Source organism: Papio anubis, chromosome 4, assembly GCF_008728515.1.
Source record: "Papio anubis isolate 15944 chromosome 4, Panubis1.0, whole genome shotgun sequence".
Taxonomy (NCBI): domain Eukaryota; kingdom Metazoa; phylum Chordata; class Mammalia; order Primates; family Cercopithecidae; genus Papio; species Papio anubis.
The window spans coordinates 63,898,162-63,911,443 of NC_044979.1; the positions used below are offsets into that span (position 1 = coordinate 63,898,162).

Consider the following 13,282-nt stretch of genomic DNA (forward strand, 5'->3'; position numbering starts at 1 on the left):
CCTCCCTCCCTCCCTCTCTCTCTCTCTCTCTCTTTCTTTCTTTCTTTCTTTCTCTTTCCGTCTGTCTGTCTGTCTGTCTGTCTTTTTTTGAGACAAGGTCTTACTACATTTCCCAGACTGGTCTCAAACTCCTGGGCTCAAACAATCCTTCACTGACCTCCCAAATGCTGGAATTACAGGTGTGAGTCACCACACTCAGCCCTAGGATGAATTTCTTTTTAACTGGTATATTATTTAGGTACTTTAATAACTATATTTATAGATTTTCAAAGTGTGAGAAACTTCGGAAGTCACCTAGCTTATAAATGTATCTAGCTTAGAAAATAGTTTAAAAATGTGTTCCATTTTGTTAAGTACATAGTCCTTTAAAAAGGTAAATTGCAGCTTTAATTTTTTAGACTATAAATATGCCCTGTGAATTTTCAAGACAGGATAGAAAATAGAGAATTGCCCAAACTAGTCTTATCTGACAACCCATTTTCTGATTCATATCTGTTAAAATTTTCTAGAAAAACATTTTAGGAAGCACTATTTAGAAAACTCAACATCTGTCCCAAATTTCTCATTTTCTTCAATGAAATCTGACAGAGATAAGCTAAGTGATATGTCCATAATCTGTTATTGTCAGTTCCCAGAATAGTACCTAGCTTCCTGATTTCCAGGCTAATTTTTCCACTGCATCACAGACTTGCAACTTGTAGGCATATCACTACCAGATGATCATTGTTATACATACTTATCTGTATAAAATTATATTATTTATTCCTTTAGAATGTATTAAATAGTTGTTTTATTATTTAGTGAATTTACAGTCAAGTAAATAATTCAAAACTCCCAAAGATGCTATGTTTTAATTTTGTCCATATTTGACTCTGCTGCCAAATATATCTATTTTTAATAAAAAATAAGTGCAAGATTGCTAAAAATCAATGCAAATTGGATAATTTTGTTTAAATCTTCCATTACAGCCTGTAAAATATTGTCAAGTAGCTCATATTGGCCTAAAATATGTTTCTCTTCATTGCCACAGCTGTAAATTAAATCTGAATCTAATGTTTATGTATCTACTGCATACTTAGAATAAACCATGGCTTGAAGTCCCTTTTATAAATAATCAGTTTTGCTATTAATCAAGTTAAACATTTCAAAAATATATGAAATACATTAATTTCTTGGAGAAAAGTGTCAGCAGTAAAAGTATCATGGAAGCACTTAGCTCACTCAGTAAACAAAACTAGGGTGGAATAGTGACTGTAAAAGATTGAGTCAGGGAAAAAATAGCAATGTTATACAAAGGTCTTTTGGAATTTTCCCTTGAACATCTTTTTAACTATGTGCTAAATTGAAAAGCAAGTATAATTTTACCAAACTGGAGAGAAGTTAGGAAATAAAATATACCTAAAATCTGATTATTGCCATTAGTAAGAACTATTATTTTTAAACCAAGATAAAATTTGGATTAATTAACTCTCTTAGACAATAATTTAGTTATCACGCTAAGTGAATATATTTATTAATGTTTATTATTTTAAAAGATCTTTGATTTAAGTGTCACAAACTTTCTTATTTTAATAAAGAAGAAAGTTTATCAAAATCCAGTGCAGAACTAGCTTTTACGTGAAATAAATCTACTTATTTTTCTTTCTTGGAATTCAGAGGCATGGGTTTCTGAGTCCTTGGGAAACCTGATAACATGTCATATGAGAGAAGAGAAGCTTATTTCTTCCAACTTTTCCCAAGTGTATTATTCTACAAATGTTTCTCCTCTGTATTGTCAAGATCTTTCTTCCAGATTTTTTTTTCTGTCCCACCTAAGTACAGGTTAAAAATGCCTCCAACCTTTACACATTCCCTATCTCTTAAATCAGTCTGGTTATTCAGCCCTAAGAAGAGTCTGTATCAGAAGTATCCATTGTTATGATTTTCTGTCCTGAGTTCATACATATTTATAAAAAACACTTTAAAGTGTAAATTATTTTGAGGTGTTACGCAGGGATCCTTAAGGAACAGTAATAGCAAAATCATCTTTGTGTCCTCAAAAACTAGATAGTGCTTGTAAAGTAATAGCAGTTTGGCAGTTATTGTTTGTGTGAACAATGAATGAACACTAAATTCACACTGTCGTAATTTACAAAGTGTGTTTCACCTTACAATATAGTAGTTTATAAATAAGGTGACCAAGTATCTTGGTTTATTAGAATTGAGGAGTTTCCCAGAAAACAGGATTTTAATGCAAAATCTAGGACAGCCTTGGGCATGCTGGGATGATTTTTGATATATAGCTTATTGGTATATAGAAAATGAAGACAAGGAAGGGGCAATATAAACCTTCACTAGATCTGGAGAAAGCTAAGAATTATTTCTGTATCCTCCCATGCACCCCTGTTTTCTTGGCAACTTGTTTTAAATTTTCCCTTGCCTGGAGGCTCTTGACCCTGTCTCACTACTTCTCTTCCTTCACTTACCCTGGGACACAGTTGTATTCTGACAAGCTCTAGCCTCAGAGAGTCTTTTTTTTTTTTTCTTGCTGTTCATTGAAACTCGCCTATTTTATTCTATTGTTTGAGAGATTATACTCACACTACAATGAATAATGTTCTCATACACCCTAATCCTGGCATATATTCATTTTCATTTTACTTATTCAACAAATATTTATGTGGTATCTACTATTTTTTAAGGATTGTTCAGGCCATGAAGATAGACAATATGAAAGGATAGAGTGACAACCATCAAAAAAAAAATACACATAGACGTGAAGACAAATATATAATTGATACTTATTGCTGACTGTAGTAATGTTTTATAAAGTCACTGTGAACACTGAATTAATGAGTACTGAACCGATGGTTCTAGGGCAAACACAGGTTTAGCTTCCTCTGAGTCTCTAGTCACAATATTTTTGTCAACCAGTCAAGACGTAACTTTGTCCTATGTAAGTTTCTGTTTTAAAAGACATTATCTAAATATATTGTAGATTTGTTAACATTGAACTCATGGCCAATAGCACAACTGATGCCTGAGCAAAGCTTATTCATATGCTTGTGGAGAACTTCAAAAGGGTTGTGAGCATTGATTTGGGGGTTACAAATAAATTATAGCAAGTCAGCAAGTTCTCAAATATGTAATACATAAATAATAAGGATTCATTATAATTCAAATAAAGATATTTTGGGAGAAGAGGAGGAAAAAAAAAAAAAACATACAACCCAAGACTGATGAGTGGAAGATTCAGGGCAGGATTCACAAAAATGTTTAATACAAGACCCTAATGATGTGTGTAGACACAGATATGGGACAGTCGAGATGAGGGAAACAGCATATGTAGAGGCAAAGAAGGAAACCTTCATTTATTGTTTAAATGTAAAGGATGGAGTGAGAGGGTGAATACCATAAGATGAGGTGGAAGGTTAAGGAAGGAGAATTGCTTGAGCCCAGTAATTCAAGGCCAGCCTGGGCAATGTAGCAAGACATTTTCTTAAAAAAAAAAAAAAAAAGCAGGAAGTAAGCAGCCAGCTTAGAAGGGTTTACCATGACATGAAGTGTTTAAACTTTGTGAATCATAAAGAAATACTAGAGGCTTCTGAAGAAAACCAGCAAAGTGATTAGATTTTCCCTTTAAAAAATGTCATTGGCATCTCTGTGAAGGATGGATTAGAGAGGCATATGACAAGTCAAGAAAATCAGAAAGTAGGTGATAACAATTCAGAATAATTAGCAGAAAAGTGGAAGTGCCTATATGAAGGCAATAATAATTGAGATATTAAGAAGATGGACATAAAAAGTGATTAGGTTCTTCTTTGAGTTAATAAATAAGAGTTAATCAAAATAAAGTAATGATAGTTGATGTCAAGTTTGAGGCAAAATAGGAGAAAAAGTTTTGGATGTTGCAATCCACCAGAATAAGAAATATATATAAAATCTTGTGTTCAGATTTGGTCAAGTTACTTGCAGTGAATTGTAAATCCAGAAAACAATAGATAAGAGAAATCTTGGCATAAGGGTCTGGAGCTCAGGAGAAGACTCAGAACAAGATACTTATTTGGGAATCTTCAGAGTAGAAATAGCCGATGGAGTTAAAGGCATGAAATAAATTGCCTGTGCAAAAGAACAGGCAAAGCTAATACTTACATTGTATATACTATATTATTGTTGTCACTCCCAATTTATAGGTGGGCCACAGAAAGAATACATGACTTTCCAAAGTCACATATCTGTCAAATAATAGGGCCTAGATTTCAACCAAAGAAATATAGCTTCAGGTAACCTAGAAACCTCATTGGGGTATGTCAGAACACAATAAATAGATAAGATAAAAAGATGCTGAAAAAAAAAAAAACAAAACAAACAAACAAACAAAAAACCTTCAAAAAGAATACCAAGGAAGCAGGAGTAACCAAAAGACTGATGATCTTCAACAAAGGTGCCAAGAACACACTATGGGGAAAGATAGATTCCTCAGTAAATGGTGTTAGGAAAACATGATGTCCATATGCAGAACCACCCCATATGCAAAAATCAACTCAAAGTCGTAAACATAAGATCTGAAACTGCAAAAATAAATGGACGGACCCCAAAAGTACGGCAACAAAAGCAAAGACGGGCAACAAAAGCAAAAATAGACAAATGAAATTATATCAAACTGAAACCTTCTGCATAACAAAGGAAATAATCAACAGAGTGAAGAGACAACCTACGAAATGGAAGAAAATATTTGCAAACTATGCATCTGAAAAGGGATTAATAAATAGAATATATAAGGAACTCAACCAATTAGCAAAAAGTCCCAAATAATCACGTTAAAAATGGGCAAATGACATGAATAGGCATTTCACAAAAGACAACATACAAATAGTGAACTGGTATATGAAGGAATGCCCAACATCATTAATCATCAGGGAAACACAAATAAAAACTGCATATCTCCTCTCACATGTTAGAATGTTTAATATTAAAAAGATGGAAGATAATGAGTTAGGTAGGATATAGAGAAAGGGAACCCTCACATACTGTTGGTGGTAATGTAATAGTATAGGCATTATGAAAAACGGTATGGATGTTCTTCAAATTGTTAAAAATAGAACAACCATACAACCATATGATCCAGCAATTTTACTTCTAGGTATATCCAAAGAAAATTAAATTCATATGCCAAAGAGATATTTGTAGATATCTGTATTCCCATGTTTCTTGTAGCATTATTCAGAATAGCTTATGTATAGAATCAGCCTAGCTCTCTATCAATGATGAATGAAGTATATATAAATATGTATGTATATATATACACACACACATAATTATAGATTATAGTTATAGACTCTGTATAGCATTCCATCATGTATATATATGTACACGTTCTATAATATAGTATCTATAGTAATATATAGTATTCCATTTTGTGTACCTGTACTATTCAGCCTTAAAAAAGAAGGAAACCCTGTCATTTGCAATAACATTGTTGAAGCTACAGAATATTATGCTAAGTGAAATAAGTCAAAGAAAAAAAAATACTGTATAATGTCACTTGTATGTGGAATCTAAAATGTCAAACTCATAGAATCAGAGTAAAATGGTGTTTACTTGGGGATGGGAGGTTGTGGGAGGCGATGAGATGCTGGTTCAAGGATACAAAATTTGAGTTAGACAGGAGGGATATGTTCAGGAGACCTATAGTAAAGCATGATGACTATAGTTCATAACAATGTATTGTATACTTGAAAATTGCAAAGAGAATAGATTTTAAACATTTCCACCATAATGGTAAATCATCTGTATGTGAAGTTATGAAAATAGCTTGATTTAGCCATTTTGCAACATATACATATATCAAAATATCATTTAAACCATACATATTTACAATTTTTATTAGACAAATTAAACAATTTTTTTTTTAGACAAAGTCTCACTCTGTCACCCAGGCTGGAGTACAGTGGTGTGATCTTAGCTCACCGTGGCCTCCACTTCCCAAGTTCAAGTGATTCTCCTGCCTTAGGGCCCCAAGTAGCTGGGATTACAGGTGCCCACTACCACACCCAGCTAGTTTTCGTAGTTTTAGTAGAGACAGGGTTTCTCCTTGTTGGCCAGGCTGGTCTTAAAATCCTGACCTCAAGTGATCAGCCCGCCTTGGCCTCCCAAATTTTTGGGATTATGGGTGTTAGCCACAGCACCCAGCCAAAAATTATTATTATTTTTAAGATAAAACAAAAAAGAGCCAAAAAACCTCATTTGATAGAATTTGAAGGTGAAATTAGTTCAAGACGGTTAGTTATCAGTGCTAGAGGTGGTACATCAATAAATAAAGAGAAAACTAAAATGTATCTGTTGGAACTGAGACCTCCTAGGTCATTGGTTATCTTAGGAAAAATTAAGTTTTTCATGGCTTAAGAAATATAAGGAAAGATACAAAATATATGCAGCAATTTGTAGTACTTTTATCTTGAAACACTACTGTAAAAGAAAGGAGATTAGAAGGGATATAACAAAAGAGTATAGGCCAGGAAGAAGTGATGTTGAAAATAGAAAAAAAAAAATGATTGAAGCAGTAAGTTCTGGTGAAGGCTGAAGTGGATGAGATCAAGAGCACCATTAGAAAGTTATCTTCAAATTCTAAGGCACAGTTTAGAGATAATAAGTGCAGGTACAACATATATGTAACGGAGAAAGTGAAGAAATTTGTACTAGATGTTTTCTTTTCTTTGAAAAATAAAGCATAATGCATATTGGTATTTTTTAAAAAGAAATGAAATACTTTATCCTTAAAAATCAACTCTACCCATTTCTAATAACAATGTTGTCAGCCATCATAACAGATGAGTAGAAGAGAAGGTTCTTTGGTCAAAGGGGAGTTTATAATATGTCTTCATATATGCCATTGAGATGACTAAATTACACCTGACAATAAGCAGAATCTTGACTGAAAATTGAGTTATTTGGCAGAAAAAGAAAATTTAGTGCTAGGAAAATTTTCTAGTGATGTTTCACTCTATTTATCTTAACAAAACCCGGAGTCCCAGGCTAACAGTGAAGAGCTACTCTTCTCTGGGTACTCCCATGTGTAAGCACAATACACTTGGGAATAAAGTTCCATTTGGTTTTGCCTGGGGCTTTGTAAATTAGACTGGCCAAACACCCTCAATCTGTGTTTGGCCAGTCTAGTTTCCAGAGCCCAGCTTGAGAATGTAAGATGGCTAGAGAAAAATATTTTTTCATTTCCTACAGTTTTGATGATGAAAATGAGATAGCTGGGACACTTCACTTGCTCCAGATGCAGTTGAAATCTGGGACTCTCTGACAACACCAGCCCAAGATAAATTCTTATTAAAGTCAGCCTCCCGGATTTCTGTCTGCAGGTTGCAATACAGTAGGGTTGGGAAAAAGCCTCTGTCTTTTTTTTTTTTTTTTTTTTTTTTTTTCAAATTTAGATTAACTGAAGAAAAAATAATTTGCTAAAATTTGTTCTGTGGATTGTGACTTCTGTGGATTTGTTCCCAGTATGTTGGTTATTGATCCTTTCTTTCTCGGGGACAGCTATTGCTTTCCTATGTTTCTCAGTTTGTGTCATGAGCACCTGGTTTGACTTTCTGCAAGGCTGTACATGTTGTGGGGCCTACACTTTAAGGCAGTCAACTGCCTGGTTGCAGATCCTGAGAATAGGTAGATGGAGGGGCAGAAATGTGAGATGCACCTCCTTTGTGGCTGATATCCTACCAATTGTTACCAGCTCAGAAGGTTGATTGAAGTCTTTGAGTCTATCTTTGGGAGTGAATCTGGATCAGAAAGACTGACTCTTTTGAGTACTCTTTGGAGACACTTCTTAGCTAAGCTACAAAATGACTGGTTTGGTGTTGGGTCACAATTAGAATAGGTATACTTTTGGCTTAAGAAAGGGTGGGGAGTGAACTAAATACTGCCAGGAATATTTACTGTTTGTCATGGTGGCATTTTTTCAGTGCGCTATGGTCAGAAGTTGGCCTAATTCGAGGCAAAATTTCAGAGCCTGAAATGAACTATGTTTAAGGCCTTTTCTCCTAAGCTAAAATGTAACTGTGTACTTAGAATGAAAGAGAATATCCTAAATTATTTGTGGAATGATTTATTGAAGCAGTTCAAAGGCACAAAGTTCTAAGTCTCAAACATAGGAATCTTTTCATTTTCATCTTAGTTGGAACTCCCTGATATAAAGAAGCAAATTCAAGATGATATAACTGGATGAATGGGTCCACCCTTTGACATCATTCAGGCTGCAACCCAGTTCTTTGAGGAATTAAAAACAACTGTCCAATCTAACAGTAACAAAGGAGAGAGGAATGAGTGCCTCCATCTGTCCACATGGCTGAAGCCCTGATCTTTGTTTGCTTTCTTGCCTTTAACACAATTCTCCAACCCCTGTCATGAAGACGTGAGAAACAGCATCATTTGACTTGCGTGTTGACTTTCATCTCTATTCTCCCTGGGGCTCTTCAAGCTGACAGGCGTTTCTTTCTCTGGAGTAAAATCTCCATGCACCATAACTCCACAATAATTCATATAATTCTCCCTATATCACTGTCCAAAATACCAGATTCTGATGTTTAAATTGTGCATTTGTCAGTCTCAAAAGTTGAGTATCATCATTGAAACCTCTGATTTTGCCTTCTTTCTTGTCTTTAATTTGGATTCTTATCCAGGTTTTATTCCCTGTCAAGTTTCTAGCTGTAATCTCTACTACTATTTGGTTTACCATTTCAGTTTTCTTTTCTTTCTTATCCCAATACCCTTGCTGTGTTTACTCATCTTCTCTTCTACTTTTAATATTATCATCAGATGTACACATGCTATGTGTGTAACTGTGGGCATAATGTGTAACTAAACATGTAATTGACACCCACTGTTCAGTGCGGGTATTCATGTCCGCCCAGGAAGGGCATGGGCCATAAACTGAAGATTTGCATGCCCCAAAAATTCCTATGCTGAGACTTAAAATCTGATGTGATGGTATTTGGAGGTGGAGCTTTTGGGGGTGGGTTATTAGCCCTCATAAATGGAATTAGTGTCTTTATACAAGAGGTCTTGAAGAACTCGCTTGCCCTTTGCCATGCTAGATTATAGTGAGAAGATATCTGTGTATGAGCCAGGAGGCAGGCCCTCACCAGACACAAATCTGCTGGCACCTTGATTTTGGACTTTTCAGCCTCCAGAATTGTGAAAAATAAATTTCTTTTATTAATAAGCCATCCAGTCTATAGTATTTTGTTATAGCAGCCTAAATAAACTAAGATGGCGTGTGTAAGTAGGTTGTTGAACATTTGTGACTTGCTAATTTCCGGAGACATGACCAGGAAATATATTGTATAATTTGACCAAGCTGGAAGGAACTATTGAAATCTTGTGGAAAATTATGCCAGGAAGAGGTAGAGATAAACCTCTGCCAACCTCTTAACATACCAAGATTCTCATAGAAAAGCATGGGATTTCCCATACACTTTTTGCTTTCTTTTCCCTGGCCGGATTCAATTCTTGCTTCTCATATCTTCAAAGCAGAAAAAGTCAGAATGATGAGTAAAGATTGCCTATGAACACACAGATACACACCGAATCTGAAGAGTTTAGATTCTGCTTCTAAAAAGATTATTATTCTAATGGAAATATTTTTGATCCTGTTGCTTTAGGGATATCTCCATTTCAACAGTGATGTGAGAACTTTCCACAAAGAGGTCTAAGAGGGAAGTAAAGATACAGTTTGACAAGCCTCTCTGGGAAGCTTCAGTCTCTCTTGTAATATTGGATAATTGTGCAGTATGTATTAATCCACAGTGTGTTCACACAAGTCATTGTCAAATTTTAAGAAAAAAATGGACAGAAGATAATTTGGAATAAAGCATAAAATATTATTTATAACATTATTAATAACTATCTCATATCATGTCTTTTTCTATTTTTTGTTCCTTGTAAGTCAGTCTTAGAACAAGATGTTCTCTCTAGTTCATTGTTTTTCTAAATACACATTATATTAATTGACTGTAATTCTCTTCTAGAATTCACTCTTTGGTGTGTAATCAATGGAATATAATCAGTCTTGCACTTTGGTCAGTTCAGAATATGCAAATGCTGTTCTGGAAAAAAGTACAGCCTGCTCCTACTGATAGTGTTACCTAACTATGTCCTGATTACAAACTTGGCTTCCTGGGGAGAAAGTGATCTATGCCAAAATGGAAAGTGTAATGAAGTCCTCTAAACCTCCGGGAGAGGTGGTTCTGTCTAATATGTCTCTTAGAATGGAGTCATAATACTTAATTTCTAGACGCTATCACTCTTCACTTCTAGGCAGCAGAGCAACATTTGACAAACAGATCCTCCTCAAACTTAGCAAAGAGCCTTTATTTGATATTTATTCGATACTCATTCCAAAAACAGCAATTGGTCTTAGCTGAAAGGCTAATGTTAAAACAGAAAAGTAACTAAATGTTTATGGAAATAAAAGAGCTTTGACTTCACAAATGCGAATGAAAAACTAAGTAGAGTACTATTAACAATTTCTTGACTGTGGTGAAATAACATAGATATTCTTATAACAGAGTTTGAGGGTTGGACTTGAAAGTCAGGGCTTGCTTTGTCAATTTTCAGCCTAAACCAATAGAGAATAAATGTCAGAATAACCGAATTTGGGTTCGAGTCCTATCTTTGTTCCCATGTGGCCTCAGACGAGATATTTAATCTCTCTGTGCCTTATTTTCCTTATCTGTGAAATCTAGATCAAAATGGTACTGACTTCAAAGAGGCTGTAGGAATTAAATGTGCTAATATTCTTAATACACTTAGAACTGAAACAAACTATGTGTATTAGTATGTGTAAAATAAAATATCCTTGGATAATTAATCTAATGTGGAATTCTAAGTTTTTTCATTAATAAATATAAATTAAAATGGTATTTACTTTATTAGATTATTAATGGATTAATATTTTGCATTACATAAAATACTAGCTTCTATAATTATTGCCTATTAACAAAAACAAAATTAAATATCCTTTAGCAGTAATAAGAATACTTACTACTGATATTTCCAATTTACTAATGGGCCAAAATAAAGTATTGTTATTGTTAACAACTTGGAATTTAGATCAGACCGCCTGGATGTGTATTTTGGTTCTGTCATTTACTAGCTTTGTGATAGCTGTAACAATGTTAAGCCACACATTTATTCTCTGCCAGTCTCAGCTGCTTCTTCTGAAAAATGGAGCTAATAGTTCCTATGTCTAAGGGTGGTTTTGAATACTGAATGAGATTATATCTGCATAGTAGCTGGCATATAGTATGCATTCGATAATTGGTGGATATTAATAACTTCTTTAGTTTTTATTATGTTCCCAGGTTTGAAACTCATATCTCATTTTTTCCAAGAAGCTGTATTTGAGATTGTTGCCAGTAAGTATCCTGGAAAAGTCCATGGGAGACTATTTCACTGAAAAATTAACTAAAATGAAAGTAACATTCCAGTGGAAAATATAGTGGTCTAAGTAGTTACTTAGGAATTCTGGACTATGGGTACCGTCCCTGGAAGGAGTCCTCTTTGTGCGGTAGCATCTGTGGTGGGATCTGTGTCCACAGAGGAGCAGTTGCTCCCATGAACAAGTAGCTCAATAGCGGGCCCCTCTCCTGTGGATCTGCACAAACTGCATTGCTATTTCTTTCCCTTTAAAACCTCAGTTACAGAGACTTGAGTTGATTATAGCCCACAGTTCATCACACATTATTATCATTGGTTTGTGCAAATCCACTCTCTTAGCCTAGCCCACTATATTTGTTGGGCTGGGGCAAGAGTATAAATGGAAGACTCAGGCTTCAGGTTCATGACTTACTTCTCTCTGCTCCCTGAACCACAAGCAGCCTCAAGCAAATGCCATGTGAATACCCCAGCCTACACATCTGTATTCCATCCTCCACTACTAACTTCCCTTTTGGGCCTGGGAGTGCCACACTGACGAAGACTCTCCTTGATCAAACTTTAATCAAGCTTTCTAATCCCTCCTCTCAACTAGGCTTTTATCTTGAGTTTCAGTGTCTATCCTTGTTGGGCCTGCCTTGCTGAGTTTTAGCAAGAATCCTGTCTAGTTGATGTAGCTAGGATCCCTCACCCTTGATATTTTATCCCCCGATTATCTAATCAAATTCCTCATTCCCAGCATCCCCCAGGTAATATCTGATCACTGAACTGCCTTCAGCAGGAATACTGTCAAGGCAGTATTCAAGGCAGGTCAAGAACCTGCCACTCACCCTGATGTTTCCTCTTAGTAATTTTCGATCCACTGACTACCAAGTGGTTCCTTGGCTACAAAACTCCACTTGTCCATGTCGTATTCAGAATTGAGCCCAGCTCTATACTAAGGTCTCTTTTCTCCTACTGCAGTAATTCCTGAATAAAATCTATTTTTATTGATTTAACCATTGTCCAAGTCTGTTTTTTCTTTAATAACATCGTGGATTACTGGACTCAAGAAACAGAAATTCACAAGCCCTAGAAGTGTGCTTGAGTTTCACTTACGGAGCAGAGGGGTAGAGCATGCAGCTGCCCAATTCCTGGGGTTTTACGGCAGATACTCCACTTTTAATTTCCTCTCTCTCCTTAAACTATCATTTATTTATGTTAAATTTGTATATTTTGAAGTTTAATGACTATATTTGTGAACATGAGTGTTTCAGCTTCATAGGCACACATTGTTAATGTATAAAATGATAATAGGTTGGATATTTCAATCATTTCATTATTAAGTAAAAATATACTGTTCTTTTTCACTTACCTTTCATAGATTAGTTCCTTGTGAATCAATAAAGCACAGTGTAAATGTTCTATAATAATTTTGATTGGAATTCAACTCAATTTATCTTATTTGGAAAAACTTAAAATCTTTTATTGTAATATTAATATTAGCTTGTTCAATCCTTTAGCCTAGAATGTCTCTACATTTGTTCAGATCATATTCCAATTAAAGTTTTAATGTTTACTCCATAGAAGTGTATGTATTCTTAGTTAAATCCAAGATGTTTTATAATTTTTCTTATTTTTGTGTTTTAGTCCATTCTCACATTGCTATAAAAATGCTACCGGAGACTGGGTAATTTATAAAAGAAAGAGGTTTAGTTGGCTCACAGTTCTGCATGGCTGGGAGGCCTCAGGAAATTTACAGTCATTCTGGAAGGTGAAGAGGAAGCAAGGTACATCTTACATGGTGACAGGAGAGACAGAGAGGAAGAGGGGGGAGCTACCAAACACTTTAAAAACTATCAGCTCTCATGAGAACTCCCTC

General features: G+C 35.0%; 1 long non-coding RNA gene across 1 annotated transcript in view; it reads left to right on the forward strand.

Annotated features, from left to right (window-relative positions):
• Window positions 1–10,851, forward strand: part of LOC103883106 — a 31,556-nt gene extending 20,705 nt beyond the window's left edge. Inside the window, exon 4 of the long non-coding RNA XR_645211.4 lies at window positions 9,648–10,851. This is a non-coding gene — a long non-coding RNA (uncharacterized LOC103883106). The remainder of the gene's footprint in view (window positions 1–9,647) is intronic.
• Window positions 10,852–13,282: the final 2,431 nt, after the last annotated feature.